We start from the raw sequence: 11163 nt of genomic DNA, 5'->3' as shown, positions 1-11163 counted from the left end.
CTAAGTCTTTGAAGTTGGAAGGTCTGTTTGCTATCACCCTACTTGCTAGCTCCCTACACAATTTCCTATCATAGTGGTGTCCAAACCTTTTGCCATGAAGGCCAAATCATCAGGTTGAAAGCACTTGTGGGCCACTACTTTGTTTTATCATCTACTTTTACTATCTTTTGGTAAACAAAATAGTCAATATTTTAATAAAACCAGCAAAGTTGTCATTTTTCTGTAGAAAAGGGACCTAAATATCATTGTAGATCCAAATTATAAAAATGATCTTGTACTTTCCAGTTTATAAAAGAAAAGCATACAATATGCCATTTTTGAGACATATCTTTGTTTCTTTATACTGTTCGTAAAAGAAATTCAATCTATGCTCAGCAACCAGAACAGGACCTGTTGCTGGATGTTTCTAGTCCTATTTACAGTGAAATTAAAATGAAAGCATAAAATGTGGTTGAGAAAAGACTGATACTTTGGGCCCAACGTTTTGCATTTTAAGAAGATTTTAATTTGTAAATGGAAATAGATAGATAGATAGATAGATAGATAGATAGATAGATAGATAGATAGATAGATAGATAGATAGATAGATAGATAGATAGATAGATAGATAGATAGATAGATAGATAGATAGATAGATAGACAGATAGATAGATTCTTATTAGTAGACTGTTATTTGTAGTATAATAAGTCAAGAGAGCTAAGCTTAACTTAAACACCAATAGCATGATTGTCACATATTTAATTATTTAGTTGGATTACACACATAAATCCGTTTTCCCTGACAGCGCAGTGTCACCTGCGGGGCCCGCCTTCCCGCAGAATAAAACTCCACATGGATTGGCTCTTTTCGCTGTAATTCTCCAGTATTCCGGCCATTTCGGCCCAGACATTGGGTAGAGACACGTCAATCAGACATCTTTCTTAAATCCGATTGGTGCGCCCCACCTCTAGCTGAGTAGGAGACGCAGAATGCCAGCCATTCTGTGTGAATCACTCTGTGATTGATGCTGGCCGGTTATAACCACATCCCTGTTGAGCCGTTGGGTAGATCACACGGCTGTCATGCTTATTTTAAAGGAGACCAGTGGAAACATTCCTCCCATCTAACGGGGCTCAGACTACCCTGCCTGTGTCGCGTGCATGGTGCTCTCGCGACCAGCTGTGCGAAGCGGTGCTGCCTCGCGAGTGAGCGAAGGCAGGAGGATGGCACTACGTTGGACCGTCGGTCTGTGGTTGTCCTCGGCCATCTATTAAGGGCTTAATTAGTTCGCAACAAACGTTCACGGCCGACTGGGGAGGAAGCGACGATAAGGGCACCCCCTGTGGTTATGGAAACCGAATCCAGGTAAGCGTTTGCGTAGGTTTTATTTTCCAGAGAAATGTCAATATTATCTCAAGGAGCTTTAACGGGCCCGCGAGCTTAACATACTGTAACCTCTCAATTCACAACAGACGGAACTAAATACAGATTCGTGACTCATTTCGGCCTGTTTTTATTTTTGGTTCTGTCTGCTCCATTTCTCTCAGTGAAACATGTCATTGTTACAGCATGACAACAGGGATGCGGACCGTTCATTAGCTGATAAACCACATTTGTCAATGCAGTTTGTGTACCACGTCGATGCAGCTTTTTATTAACGTCCAGTCTTCATTTCATGTTACACAATCGTGTTGTTGTTAGAAACCGGGGACACTCTGAGCCACATAGTAGCCATGATGGGTCTGTTATTTTAACCACAGATGTTGATCCAGCCGAACTATGATTCAACAACAGAGGATTCATGCGGGCCTATCGGTCCCAGCAGCACTTAGACCGGGATAAGAAGTTGTCGTGTCCAAACAAACCAGTCAATAAGATTACTGGCTCTCCAAGTTCAAACCCAAAGTAAAAAGGGTTAAATGAGCCATCGTCAGCTCTCATAGTGCCGAAGATCACACGGATTAAATAAATTTAAAGCATCTATAATGGCAGTTTATTTCGAACAATGTACAGATACATATACATACATACACACATATAAACACACACACGCACACCCACATGAAGAAACTTAAAGTGCACTTGCATACATGCACAAGAAACTTAAAATGTCATAACGGAAGAATCAACAAATCAAAATCATTTTAGCTACATGTTTGAAAGGGTGTGAAAAGAAGTTTATACTTTTCTTATTCCCACCTATATACAGGTCCTTCTCAAAATATTAGCATATTGTGATAAAGTTCATTATTTTCCATAATGTCATGATGAAAATTTAACATTCATATATTTTAGATTTATTGCACACTAACTGAAATATTTCAGGTCTTTTATTGTCTTAATACGGATGATTTTGGCATACAGCTCATGAAAACCCAAAATTCCTATCTCACAAAATTAGCATATTTCATCCGACCAATAAAAGAAAAGTGTTTTTAATACAAAAAACGTCAACCTTCAAATAATCATGTACAGTTATGCACTCAATACTTGGTCGGGAATCCTTTTCCAGAAATGACTGCTTCAATGCGGCGTGGCATGGAGGCAATCAGCCTGTGGCACTGCTGAGGTCTTATGGAGGCCCAGGATGCTTCGATAGCGGCCTTTAGCTCATCCAGAGTGTTGGGTCTTGAGTCTCTCAACGTTCTCTTCACAATATCCCACAGATTCTCTATGGGGTTCAGGTCAGGAGAGTTGGCAGGTCAATTCAGCACAGTGATACCATGGTCAGTAAACCATTTACCAGTGGTTTTGGCATTGTGAGCAGGTGCCAGGTCGTGCTGAAAAATGAAATCTTCATCTCCATAAAGCTTTTCAGCAGATGGAAGCATGAAGTGCTCCAAAATCTCCTGATAGCTAGCTGCATTGACCCTGCCCTTGATAAAACACAGTGGACCAACACCAGCAGCTGACACGGCACCCCAGACCATCACTGACTGTGGGTACTTGACACTGGACTTCTGGCATTTTGACATTTCCTTCTCCCCAGTCTTCCTCCAGACTCTGGCACCTTGATAACATGCAGAAGTTGCTTTCATCCGTAAAAAGTACTTTGGACCACTGAGCAGCAGTCCAGTGCTGCTTCTCTGTAGCCCAGGTCAGGTGCTTCTGCTGCTGTTTCTGGTTCAAAAGTGGCTTGACCTGGGGAATGCGGCACCTGTAGCCCATTTCCTGCACACGCCTGTGCACGGTGGCTCTGGATGTTTCTACTCCAGACTCAGTCCACTGCTTCCGCAGGTCCCCCAAGGTCTGGAATCGGCCCTTCTCCACAATCTTCCTCAGGGTCCGGTCACCTCTTCTCGTTGTGCAGCGTTTTCTGCCACACTTTTTCCTTCCCACAGACTTCCCACTGAGGTGCCTTGATACAGCACTCTGGGAACAGCCTATTCGTTCAGAAATTTCTTTCTGTGTCTTACCCTCTTGCTTGAGGGTGTCAATAGTGGCCTTCTGGACAGCAGTCAGGTCGGCAGTCTTACCCATGATTGGGGTTTTGAGTGATAAACCAGGCTGGGAGTTTTAAAGGCCTCAGGAATCTTTTGCAGGTGTTTAGAGTTAACTCGTTGATTCAGATGATTAGGTTCATAGCTCGTTTAGAGACCCTTTTAATGATATGCTAATTTTGTGAGATAGGAATTTTGGGTTTTCATGAGCTGTACGCCAAAATCAAAATCATTAAGACAATAAAAGACCTGAAATATTTCAGTTAGTGTGCAATGAATCTAAAATATATGAATGTTAAATTTTCATCATGACATTATGGAAAACAATGAACTTCATCACAATATGCTAATATTTTGAGAAGGACCTGTACATCTATATTATACATTCTGAACTATATGTTTTATCGAGGATCAAATATACATACATATCCCTGTCAATTACCATATATTGCATCCATTTCATTTAAAAAATATAACACAATTTAAAGCAGTATAGATACCTAGATCATCTTGTGATGTCCCATATTATTTACATATAGCCTTCAACTTCTATATACATATTTAGAAGTATTTTGTTATACCTTTTTCTAAATATATTCATTTTTGTACTCTCTCCAGTCTGATCCACAAAGCCATTCCACAGCTTGATATACACATACTTTTCATTGTTCTTATTTTTGTTTTTTAAAATTCATATCTCCCCTTAGATTGTATCTTCCATCTCTTTCTGTGAACATTTCCTGAATATTTTTGGCAATAGATTATATCTTGTTTTGTACATTATCTGCACTGTTTTATATTTAACCAAGTCCAGAAATTTCAATGTACATGATTTTAAAAATAATAGGTTTGTATGTTTTTTTTGGACCCTACTTTATGTATTATCCTTATTTCTTTTTTCTGAAGAGTTCATACCTGCTGCAGAGTACTTTTGTAACGATTTCCATAGACCTCTACACAATAGGATAGGTACGGTACAAACATTGATGAGTATAGTATATACAGTGATTTACAATCCAGACTATAGCTTATTTGTCCAAGAATATGTGCATTTTGCCAGCTTTGCTCTTACATAATTTACATTAGGTTCCCAGCAGATTTTGTGGTCCAGGATTATACCAAGAAATTTAATTTAATTTACTTGTTCTATTTGTGTATTTAAAAATTTTAATTCCACATTAGGTTCTGTTTTATGCCTTCCAAAAAGTATAATCTTTGTTTTATTCAGGTTTAATGATAAAGATAATGATTTATTTCTATCAAACCATAGTTTTAATTTGTTTATTTGTGTTTTAATAATTGCTAAAATATGCTATTTGTATCATTCGCAAACAGTATAAGTTTCAATAATTGTGATACTATGCATATGTTACCTATGTGTGATATAAATTACTTTAGTCCTAATACTGACCCCTGTGGTACTCCGCATCTAATTTCTGTCTCTAATGATTTGTGTTCACTTATTTGTACAACTGTTGTTTGTTCATTAAGTAGCTTTTGAGCCAACTCCCCTTATGCCATACTTTTCAAGTTGAACAAATAATGTATTGTAACCCACAGTACCAGATGCTTATTTTAGGTCTAAAAACACTCCTACTGCTATTTTGTTGTTATCTACACAGTTTATTTCTTCTATCAATACTAATAGTGCCAGAGACTAAACAATGAAATAAATATAACAATTGTCACATTTTATTTGGTTAGATTTTATTTAATATTTCTGAACAGAAATTGTGCTATAGTTTAACAGCTAAATAATAAGGCATAACATTATGACTACCTGCCTAATAGTATATTGGTCCCTTTATGGTGTCTCTGGAGGTTCAGGTCAGAGTCCACCACTACACCCAGATTTCAGGCATGATCAGGGGTTTCTAGCTGTAATAACTAAAGCGGTGTGCTGACTCTTGATCACTTCTCCTTCAATACAAAACTAATGACTTCAGTTTTGTTTTTATTCAGCTGTAGAACATTATGGCACATCCACGCATTGATTTGTTCTATGTATCTAACCAATGCTTGAAAAGGTTCTTAGTCGTCTGCATAGTTATGGTAACTTATCTTGTTGTTGAGGTAGCGGTATTGTGTATATATTAAATAGGAGGGGTCCCCTGATGAACCCGGCATGTGATTTCTGTGGTCTTCTATGTAAAGTTACCTACTAACACAAAAAAGTCCCTGTCCTTCAAGTAAGGCTCAAACCAGTCAAGTGCTGTACCAGAGAGGCCGACCCAGTTCTCCAGTCACTCCTGTAATATACCATGATCAACAGTTTTGAATGCTGAGGTCCAATAATACCAGCAGTCTGCTTTTATGTGGGTTTCACTGAACCCCTTGAGAAGGGCAGAATTGGTACTGTGGTGACCATGGATCCTGACTAGAAGACGTCAATGTGACTGGTCATTGTTAAAAAGGTATTTAACTGTTGAAACACAGCTTTTTTTAGTTACCTTGCTGATAAATGGGAGATTTGAAATTGTAATTGTGAAGTTGGAGCTTGTCTAGATTATTACTTTTCAACAGTGGCTTGATGGTAGCTGTTTTTAAGGCCTGGGGGAATGCACTGACTTAACTAAATTAATTAGGTTGTAATTAATTAAGATGATGCTTGTGTGGTTTGTCCCCTGCTGTTGCAAAGAAAAAACAAATGGAATTATTAATAAATTAATACACTAAATGTAAATAATTTTAATGGCGAAAATTCAATACCTATCAAATTTATTTTTTACAGTGCAGTATAATTATAGGAGGGCCCAGGTTTTATAAACAATCTTCTGTATAGGTGTTTTAGATCTTATTATTTGTAAACTAAAGTCCTAAAAAACTCAAGTTTTATTCAGTTTGGAAGAATTGTGCTGTTCTGACCTCTAGGCAGGTGGATCCTTGACGTTCAAGTTAAACAGAAACAGAAATGATCTAGACCGGGAGCCACCAAGTTAAATGACTCACTCTTATAGATCCTGGCCAGGCACATATAATTGTAACTATGCAAGTGGAATAAATGCCATGGATGGGGATTTTTCTTTTTTGGGCTATGATACTGAAGGATTAGGAATAGGATTAAGACTTGTCACCAAGTGAAATAGCTCCCTCAAGAACTGATCTTTTTTAGGAAGCGGAGGTTATTCAAAGAAATGTAACATCTTTCTTTGTTATTTTTAAATACATATTTAATCCAACCTTTGCATCAGTACCAAGGGCAAGATGTCCCTTAGAGTAATTCGTCATATCTTTGTAAGTAATGACTTTAAGGCTTATCTGTAAAATCCACTTTGAGTACAGAAGTTACACATTCACCATTAAGAAACCGGATATCAGATTCTCACATGCTCGTGACCTTAATTTTGAGTAGGGATCACTCAAAACTTCTGCTTTATCAGATTCAATGATCACACACAAGAAAAAGAAACTGTGCCATGCAAGCACAGTCCTGCTTTTCCTCTGCTGCCTTATACATCTGTGTTAGACGGTTTGGGCAACCTGAACAGAATGAGGCATATCGTCTAGATAGGTTTGTCTGTCTGCTGCTGTCCAAGTTTATCACTGTCGGAATCTGTTTTTAGCTGCACTGACAGGAACGATTGCATCAAACATGAGTCACATATTTAGGTCATAACATTGAAAGACTGATTTGGATGCCATGAAGGATGAAGCTTCTTAGGATTGGTTCTTAACTTAGCTAGAACATTATGAGTCCACACAAACAACAGAGATTTGGTGCCTTCCAAGCCTACTCATACTTCTCGAGTTTTTTCCAAATGTTGTCTAGGTACAGCCACAAACTTCCTTCTTTTTTTTGTGGTGGAGCAACATTGCATTGTCCAAAGCTGTGAAGTAGAGGGACAGTTATAGATTTTTATCAAAGTTTTTACTTAAAAATATGAAAAGTGTTGCGTACATCTGTATTCAGCCTCCTTTACTGTGATACCCCCCAAATAAATCCAATATGACTAATGTTCCTCATTGGCCTCCTAGTTAATAATTACACTCCGCCTACCAAAACATGACTATCCACCTAAATTGACAAGCTGGTGAAAGAAATTGTTCATTAGAAAAGCTGCCAATAGGACCATGGTAACTCTGGAGGAGCTACAAAGACTTGGGTGTCGATGGAAAAGCTATTTATCATCTACTACACAATTTTGGTTTTAAAGGGGACACATACTTTTCACTCTTTCTTTTTCACAATTAAATCATTCATTTGTGGTCTATATAAAGTGGAACTGCAATGGTTTGGTATAAACTTATTTAAAGTTATTGGAGCTTCACAGGCTCCTCTTTTACCCCAGTTCTGAGGTGCATCTCAGAGCAACTCGTTTTGGTGCCGTCCCTTTAAGTGCTGCCGAGGCACTTCACTCCCCGCCCCCCTACAGGTCAAGGTGCACTTTGCTTTAACCCGTTTGGCCATTTTTGTAGTTTAATAACAATTATCTAGCGGGACAGAAACAAGACAAAAAGGGCAAAACCAATGCTAAACTGTTTATGTACTAATACTATTCAAAACACACAGTACGGTTATGGCCTCAAGAAGCTAAAAGCAGCACACAGCACTAACAGGCAGAAGGCACGATGCTACTGCTATCAAAGCAACGGTCAGGACGAAATATCAACACACAATAAATTCATGTTGTCATTTCAGTGTTATTTGCAGCTTACAGCTTTGCTTTGTTCACTGTTTCCATAGATAGAAGGAACTGACCCCTTAATCAGATAAAGTCTTTCAGAAAATCCTTCTTGATACTGGCTTAAAAAAGTGGATCTTGCATGATATGTACCCTTTAATGGAAGAATGGAACTTTGCCAACATGCAAAACTAGGGAGGCACAATATATCGGCATTACCATAGGTATTGGCTAATGTTAGTAATTTATTTATCATATAGGTATCGGCCCCCTAAGTAAATCAATTTATTTGGCCATGTGATAATGGAAGTGATGCAGTGCAGGATTGTAGGGTGTTTAATTTAAACAGAGAAGCAATGTCAGAGGTGTGGTCATATTTTCACTGTGTCGAAGGGGTAGGGGAATATATGGAATATGTTTAATATGGGTAAATACCAGATATCGGCGATAACAGCAATATTAATTTCGGTGCATCGCTATGCAAAAAACTATGTTGTAGGCGCAGTGCCTATTCATACAAAAATCAACACTGGAGGTTCAAGTGTTGTTTTCTTATTGTCCAGCACTGCTCAAATTTATGCCCGTAGCTGGTAAAAACTGGTAGGTGGTGCTGTGGGATTAGGACTTTCAGTCAAAGACGTGACAACTTCCACTGTCTGTGGTCATCACTTCAACAAAAGCCACAATTTTGGGCCTTTTGGGACTGCATCATAAACTGCCATTATTTCCTATAAATCATTGGTCATTTAGCTAAAATGACATGTGATGACCTTTTGCTCCAGTGTGTGAAAAACTCCGCTGATGTTTCTTGTGTTTGTCTGTAAATTAATGTCTCTAGAGTTTTTACATTGCTTTATTTAACAAATATGATTTTTGACTGATTTCACTATGTAAGTCAAAGCAGGGGCGTTTTTAGGGTCTCTTGGGGGCTTTAGCCCAAATCCAAAATATTTAGATTTCAAAGACAATTTATAGGTCATTTAAAGTTAAACTAATATAGGACATATTGTACCAGTTCTCTGTCTCGGCTGGATTTAGACTGAATGTAAATGATTGTTAATTAAACAAAAAAGGTTTTCAATAATTTTACTTTTTATTTTTGTTAGAAGCTGAATGAAGGATAAGGAGAAACAGAGTTTAGGCCTGATGAAAAACCATTTTGCTGAAGCAGATAATGACACATCTTGAGGTATTTAGAAAAGAACTTAATCTGAACTTTTGCTGACAAAAGTTTTTCTTAAACTGAGAGATGTTTACTTTGGGCCAGATAAATGTGCTTCTTTTGTCATCTACATAAATTACATATTTTAAACAATACATTCTCATCAAAGTGTTCCACTCCTGAGGCTCCATTGTCTTTATTCTTATATTTCAAAAAGGAAAATGGTATAAAGTTGATTTTCCTAAATCTTAGTCAAATGGTAAAATCCTAAAACACCTTTATTTTATTATGCCAAGAGCTTTTGAAACATTTTATTAAAATTGTTCCTTCTTTATGAATCTGTTCTCTTTTACCGCCATTTTTTCAGCCCTTCATTCCACTTCTGAAGAAATTTGGTCTACCAAAAATAATAAAATAAATACTTTTCAACACAGTCTTTTGTTCTGCACTGAGCATGTGAGACATTAATGCAGTTCTTACTATTAAACACTTTGAGAGGAAAGGGTCTTATGTTGTGGTGTTTAAAATATATCATAGAGCCTCATCCTGGACCTTATCAGTACTAATATTACAGTTTTAATAACTGTATACATATGGTATGTATGTTTCACCTTTAGTAAACCTGTATCCTTGTTTAATTAGTTAAGTTTATATAATATTATATGTGTAATTCAGAAAAATAAAATAGTTAACTAATCAATGGTCCACCTGTGATTAATTGCTATGATTTATTTCTTAATTATACTGAATCATTAAAGCCAGAGCTTTATGTTTAGAATCAGCACAGAAGATATGAAAGAGAAGAGGGAGGTTTACTTTTGAACTTTCTACTACGTCTTACTGGAACCAGGAGATATTTTCCTGGTTTATTGAGCAACACCTGGTTCTGTCTACATGTAGAACTAGACTATAAGACCGGCTGCAGCCATGAGATCAATGTGTTGATCTGCAGGACCTTTTAATGTGTTCAGCTACGTTAGGATTAAATGCTTTTATTTTGACTGAAGTAAAGGACCAGATATTTTCACATCATGATGCAAATACAGCTAGAAGAAGGTTGCTGCTGTTTTCTACCACAGACAGATCATTTAACTTCACCTGTAGCTCAGCTGAAAGTCCCTCATCATGACCCAGAAGATGTTCATTAGAGTGAACCTCCACCTCATGTCTTGCTGGGTGAATCAGTGATAGTAATCAAACCAGTTCTTAACTTGTCCTGTTGTAAAATTTAGTAATGTTTGCAATGAAGGGTTGTTCCACAGCATCATTCACACCAAAGGCCCTCAGGGGGAGTAAGGGTCTATTCACACTTGCCACTTTTGGTCCGCTTTAAACGAACCAGAGTTCGTTTCCCTCCAAACAACTGGACCGAGACCCACTTTTTGAGGTGGTCTCGGTCTGCTTCCAAATGGACTCTGGTGCGGTTCGCTTATGGTCTGAATACAAACCGGCCCCGATCCGAACCAACTACAAAAAGCGTACGTCTCTTTGAACATAAAAAGCCACCGTAGTCAGTAGCAAAGGTGTGTGTTGTAAGATAATCATACCTGATAATCTGTGTGTTGCTACTGGTTTGTTGTGGGACAAGGCACGTAGAGAACGTCGGCGTTTAGCACGCATTCTCCGACGGGGTTCCAACATTATAAATGAAACGTCTCAAAGTCTGTGTTGAATGAGCTCCTCTTGACCCTCACAATAATATTGCAGCTGTAATAACGGCACAAATATGCAGAACCGAGGTGCTGCACATCTACAGATGTTTTCCTAAATTTCTGGGTCTGTACCCCCCCCCCCCCCATCATTTCTGTCCAATGGGAACAATGATCGTCACCCACGTGGCTTTGTTTACAAGTAATAGTTCACTTGCAAAAAGTACAATGTGAAAAAATTAAAAAAATAAGGTTCGCTTGTGGTCCGGACCAAACAAGCGGACCAAAGGACTTTCCTGATGTGAATACA

The 11163-nt window shown here is 38.0% G+C and overlaps 1 protein-coding gene across 2 annotated transcripts in view; it reads left to right on the top strand.

Annotated features, from left to right (window-relative positions):
• Positions 1 to 970: 970 nt before the first annotated feature.
• evi5l (ecotropic viral integration site 5 like) overlaps positions 971 to 11163 on the top strand; it is a 64958-nt gene continuing 54765 nt past the window's right edge. For both annotated transcript variants that reach the window (XM_047365510.1, XM_047365509.1), the window contains exon 1: positions 971 to 1345. The gene's annotated coding sequence lies outside the window, so the exon portion shown is untranslated. The remainder of the gene's footprint in view (positions 1346 to 11163) is intronic.

This window comes from Girardinichthys multiradiatus, chromosome 5 (genome assembly GCF_021462225.1).
Source record: "Girardinichthys multiradiatus isolate DD_20200921_A chromosome 5, DD_fGirMul_XY1, whole genome shotgun sequence".
Classification (NCBI taxonomy): domain Eukaryota; kingdom Metazoa; phylum Chordata; class Actinopteri; order Cyprinodontiformes; family Goodeidae; genus Girardinichthys; species Girardinichthys multiradiatus.
The sequence above is the reverse complement of the archived record's forward strand: the minus strand, read 5'-3'. Positions and strand labels throughout refer to the sequence as shown.